This window comes from Pundamilia nyererei, unplaced genomic scaffold (genome assembly GCF_000239375.1).
Source record: "Pundamilia nyererei isolate P.nyererei 1_Seehausen unplaced genomic scaffold, PunNye1.0 scaffold00004, whole genome shotgun sequence".
NCBI lineage: Eukaryota > Metazoa > Chordata > Actinopteri > Cichliformes > Cichlidae > Pundamilia > Pundamilia nyererei.
In genome coordinates, this window is record NW_005187405.1 from 8707213 (window position 1) to 8713760 (window position 6548).

Here is a 6548-nt window from a genome sequence, read left to right on the forward strand (position 1 = left end):
CACAGGAAAATTTTCTTCACTGGAAGTTGAGGTCAGTCATACAAAAGGTTTTAAAAACAACACAGATCTGAGCTCTACAGTAAAAACTGTAGCCAAATTAGTTTTAAAATCAATCTAAACTATGAGGTTGTCAAGTCATGAAACTGTGGATTTGCTACCTGAGTAAGGGATGAGTTCTTGCCTGAAGTGGAGGAATTCAAATCCTGCACAAGAGTGCAGCACTGCTCTGTTGTGGTGAAGATGTGACCTTGAAGGTGAAGCTTTTATTTTACCCATGGATTTATGTTCCTACCTTCACCTGTGGCCGTAAGCTGCGGACACTGAAAGAGTAGGACTGTGGATACAAGCTGCAGAAATTAGTTTTCTCTGAGGGGTGTCTGGCCTAAACCTTGGAGACAGGGTGAGGATTTGGGATTAGGTATTCGGGAGGAACCAAAAGTAGTGCTCCTGCCTTTCCGCATCCAGGTGAGATAGTTTGGGTATCTGTCTGTGAAGCTTCATCGTATGGTTTTTAGGGCAGGACCAACCGGAATAGACCCCGGACAGACTCGCTGGAGATATCGCTCTGCTGGCCTGGGACCACCTCAGTATCCCCTCCGGAAGCAGCTGTGACTCAGATTCAGATAAACATAAAAAAAAACCCCACTGAAAATGAACCGGCTGCACAAATGACTAAGCACCATCATGACCACTGACATGTAATATATCTTTAATATGTCTTGTGATACTATTTGCTGTAAAAACTATCAGTGTTGTTTTTTTCACTGGAATGAATCACTCTGTACTGGAGGTCCCCATGCTTTTTTTTTTCAAACCTGTGAGTAGGGGGAAAGCTCATAGACCATGACTGAGGCCTCTCCACAAACTGCGATGGATAATGATGATAACTGGCTCGGGAGGTTTTCAACACTTGCTCACAATCATAAAAATGTCAGCTTCACATGACTAAGCTCATTTGTCAAAAAACACTCCTTCTGTTATAACATGCTCCACTCCTACCTCTGCACAAATGAAGAATTTAATATGGCACATAAATTGTAAATAATAAAAAAAAAAGGAAAAAAGAAAAAGAAAAAGTGAGCAGACCTGAGTTGACATTCACCTTCTGGAAAAAATAGAATACTAAACAAACAAATAGTTCTATAAATAATAACGGAGCATATGTTTCTTACATTGGCAAACATACTTGAAGACCAGGGAAAGCCCCAGAGACCCCATAGCAGGGTTTCTAGGGGGATGGGATAAACATAGATCTGTTGAGATGCCTGTTTTTTTTTGTTTTTTTGTTTTTTTGGGGGGGGGGGGGGGGGGGGGTTGGACATCAGTTGCACCAGGAGAATTGTATTGCTAGCCAGGAGAGGTGCAGGGTTAGAAACATTTTATTCTTGAGGAAATTCCTCCTATTACTCCATTATTCATCATAATCTCGGAGGAGATGGATGCGCTAACTGCTCTAACAGAGACTGTTTTCAGGAAAACAGTTCATCAAAGTAGATATCCTAGACAGGACAGTGTTCTGATGTATTACCAGTAGGATGTATGCGATGGATATATACTCCTCAGTCCATCAATTCACCTAGACAGTAAGTACTTTGGAGATCAGTGAATGGATATTCAATACCATAACTACATAACATTAAATGTCAGAATAGAACAGTCATTTACAATTGTGAAGGAGAAATTTCCTTTAACCAGGTCACCACCTGTTTTGTGCATCAGGGATGTATGAAATATTAACAACTGGGACAAATTCTGTTTAGTTTTTCCCCCAAAAATGTTGATGTTATATAAGCACATAAGGGAAAGTTGTACAACTGCAATTTGAAGAAGATCTGGAAGTTTCTATCAGCAGCTGCGCTGACCTTCAAAACACTCATTTGTGCGTGTGTAATTTAGGGAAATTAGGTGCACTTGCGGTGACTATGTGTGTGTTGGTGGATGGAGGGTTAAAATGGCAGGCCGATGAAAGCGTGGGGGTTTACAGAGATGGGCCATGAAGCTGCTGTCCAGCTCATGCTTCAATTGTGCAGTAAAGATTCCCCAGCTGTCCTAAGGATTAGCCTGTGCGCTTATGTGATTAGGATACATGGCACCGTGGCTAGACCAGGCGCCTCTGACCCGGAGAATGCAGAATGAGATGAGATGGGAGGAAAAAGGATGGACGGATGATGCTGTGGAGGCCAAAAACATCCAACGTAAAACATGGGTTTGTTGCTACCTTTAGGTATTAAAGGCTTAGCTATTGCACCATTGCAACACAACACGAACATGTGCTAAATTACCAGAAGGGTTGAGTGATGATGATAAAAACAAAGGTTTCCTGATAACCCAGTGCATAATGCTGATCCTGGATAACTGCAAAGTCAGCGGTTGTATTCTGATGACTTACATTGCATGCGGCCCCCATCTTTCTTCATTTTACTTGCTTACCTCCAAAACACAATCAGGCCTCCATCTTTCGGGTCATATGTACCTGTCGTCTTAAATAATCAGTAATAATAGTATTCCTGAAATGACTTATGGAAAGGTTTCCTCTTCAAAAGACAGAAAACAACCAACCCAGGGGGCATAGTGGTGATGGCAAAACAAACATGACTTAAGGTTTGAGCACTCAGTGTTTGCTTTCATTTTCAGTCTCATTCTTCCAGAAGTCTCTTCCTGTTAAAAGAGAGTTCTTGATTCCCACTGTTGCCAGGTGCTACCTTATAGGGGATCGACTGATTGTTGGAGGTTTCTCTGTGATATTGTAGGGCTTAAAGGATTTAAAGCACCTTGAGGTGACTGTTGTTGCGAATCGGTGCTTTATAAATACGATTTAATTGAAGTGAACAGGCTGGTTGTACTGTTGAGATTGTATGTGTTATTTTTTTCAATTAGAACAGCACTTCACACTTAATAGAACAAATATGACAATTTAACAAGGAAGCAGGACTTTATTTACTCATCTTGATGTTTCCTTCACTTTGTGCTATAGAGTGTTGGCTTAATTGGCATCATTATCCACAGCTGCTGAATGGATAGAAACTTCATGTTTAGCTTTAGCTTTCTAGGATGTTTTCTTATCAGGGATGGATTACATAGTACGAGTGAGCTTCAATTTCCTATTTATTTTTCTAGCTTCATGCATCGTCCTCTAATTACAAGATCATTTACAAGACCACTTTAACAAAGCAGACTAATTATGCTCACTAGTATTGTATGGAGATGTTCTGTAATGAAAATTGCTATTGTATACTTTGAAATCATATTACTTCATTGCAAAGTTAAAGAAAGAAGCAGAGAATTAAGAACCATACAGTCACGTTGCTATAATGGATCGGACCCCCTTTTGGCTGCAGAACTGCCTTAATTCTTTAAGGCACAGATTCAACAAGGTGTTGGAAACATCCCTCAGAGATTTTGTTCCATAATTACATGATAGCGGCACACAGTTGCTACTGATTTGTCAGCTGCACATCCATAATAAGACTCTCCTGTTCCACCACATCCCATTGGATTGAAATCAGATGACTGTGGAGGTCATGTGTAGGGATGGGTATCGTTTAGGTTTTATCCGATACCGGTGCCAAACCGGTACTTTTGAAACGGTGCCGGTGCTTAAACGGTGCTCGAACCAGTGGTTAAAGAATGGAGAATACAAACTTTGTCCAAAAACCTCTCATGTTTAGCTCTTTTTTGTAAAAAGATAACAATGTTAGCCTTTTCTGCAGCTATAGGGCATATATGGTATCACTCTTGGCTGGATGAAGTGCTTAAACAATGGAAATAAAACTCAAACTTTGTCCAAAAACCTGTTTAGCTGTTTTCCACTTTTTCTTGGTCATTTTAGCCTTTTTGGCCAGGGTGAAGGGAGTATCTGCCAACAAACAAGAAGACAGCCACATGTAACTGGTGTTGTTGATGGTGTTTGCTAGTTCACCTTACAGGCATTAATTTAATAACCTGGTTAGCCTACTCATTACACTCGAACAACATTAAGCTACTCACGCAGAGAAGAACGGCTGCTGCTGCCATCATCATCCGTCATCATCTCTGCCACACTGGCAGGGCTAGGGGCCAGGACTCTTCAGGTTCTTGGGGGATGTTGCTAACTCCGGGTCGATAACAGGCACCACACCCGCAGTAGATGTGCCGGTGTGAGGTCTCGCAGCAAGCTATCAAATACATTGCATTTCTTGGCTTTTAACAAAACGCTATACGTCGCCAGGTTCGTCGTCAGATTCAAGGTTTTACCTCCTTTGCACAGTATCACCTTAAAGCACTTGTTGCAGGCTGCTGAGTTTGCATCTTTTGCTGTGAAGTACAGCCAGACTTCTGACCGCTTCGCCTTGGGCATTTTTAATTTGTAGCTCTGCTCTAAAAGAACGTACCTACCTGGGCCCGCCTACTATCCTTGTAAAGGTAAAATGATTGGCTAGAATCTAAAGTGTATGACATCTCAGGGAAAAAAAAGCACCGAAAAAGCACCGAAATGTGCGCTGCTTTTTGGTCTGGTTACTACCGTTTATGTCAGAACAGGTGCCATAATGGTTTTGCGTGTGCTATAAAGCCTAACCAACCGCATGTATTCTGTGTCATTAGAGTAGGTCTTGGAGTATTTGCCTATGGGAAACACTGATGCAGACACAGGAAGACTCAGTGCTTCTCCTTTTGCATCATCTTACTAAAATGTGTTCCTGTTGGCTTCAGAGACCTCAGTATGACAGACATGTGGAATGACAAACAGTGTGACAGCATGGTGTGTGTTAGTGGCTCTCCAGCCCAGAGTCCTACACAGCTGCACATTGCCCGCTTGACTGTACCAGACGCTGTGGCACGGGTTCAACAGTAACGCTGACCTCATGGGTCACAACCAGCGTAGCCTGCTAACAGCAGGCGGTGAAGCCGCTGCTATTGGATACAAATTAAGACAGAGTAGCACAAATAGGGTAAAAGTGCGAGGCATATGGAAAGGCCGATCATTCATTCAGTCATCGCCTCAACTGTTATGCCACAAACGACAAATTTGGTGTGGGAATATGAGCTAAGGAGATAGTAATCCCGTCTATAAATGCAAGATAGTTTGCTTTAGTTGGATTCCCACCCTTGCTGTTTTTGTGACAAGCATTTGCCAACTAAATTGAATCCCAAAGGATAGTGGGGTTTCGTTTAAGAGAGAGGCACTTGAGGATCTGTCACCACAATCTCAACAAGTGTGGTTGGCTGCTTCAATAGGAGCCTCTCATAAGGACAGAAGAAAGGAAAGACCACATTGGTGACGGGGGCGGGTCTTCATTTTGTGTGAATTTGGTCATTTGTTGGCTGAGGTCAGCTCCTTAAGATTAGTATTGGTGGTGCTGAAGGTGCGTGCATGTGTGTGTGTGTGCGTGTGTGTGTGTGTGTGTGTGTGTGATGAGGTTGGACGAAACTGTTAATCCACTGATTTAGCTGGAGTTAACATGCTGGCCGGGGTCCAACAGAGACTTAAGTCACAATTGGAGCTGGGCAGATATATTGAGAGGAGATGGTGGGAAAGTTGAAATACTGCTTTTCTTTGACAAAAAGAGGGAATTTGAAGAGGAAATTGAAGCAACAGTCTGCGGTAGGTTTCTTAAAAAGTCATTTACTATTTTTCTACACTAAACTTTGTAATTTGCTTTTAGTAATATTTTGATATTTCACAACAGAAATACAAAACAGCCAGCCACATTTGGAAGTACATGTACATTTTTTAGGCAGACTTATTGAAAAGACAAATTGCAAAAACTTCACAATCAACGCCAAAAATCTTACACAAATGTTTTGCTTTATATCGCACTGACAGGCCAGTATTTCGTTGGCAATGCAAACATGAGACACATTGTCATCATGCATGAAAATAGTGATGAATAATTTCATTTTAAAGATAATGGAACAAGGGCTGCATTGTCAAATATATTGACCTGTAGACAGATTCAGAGATTCTTGGAACATGTTAAAACAGGACAGTCAAAGCAGAACCATTCAGGACAAAGAAACATTCCTGGTGTCAGTGATACTTGTGTTTTTTTCACGTGTGTGTTTTCAATTATCTTAGCAGTCTTGTTGAGAGAGACAAGCAAGATTACCATGGAAAAAAAACACCCATCATACTAGACAGCTATTTCTGGAGCTGCTGTAGCTTCTCAGGAATGGTCCTCCACCTTGACTTATTGAATTATGGAGAAGCTGTCGACAGGTTGAGCAACTGTCTCCTTCTCTCTGTGTTTCCTTGCATACACTTTATTCAACACTGTGCTGCAGCTGTCAGTGTGTGCTCCATTACTTGGCTGCAGCTAGCAAGGGTAGAAGGTTGCACCTTGCAGTCTCAAATCACATTGACCCCAAGTCTTTATCGTTCACCCCTCTCCTCCTGACCAGCTGAATGACACAAGAAACATGCCCACATATCCTTTTGTAATTTGGCACCTATGATATAATTCCAACACCAACATTTAATGCAGAAAGTAGCAGACTCTTTATGTAGGTAGTGGTTAGAAATATTTGTATGAATCTTGTTGGACGGCAGACCCGGGAACCAGTGGTGGATA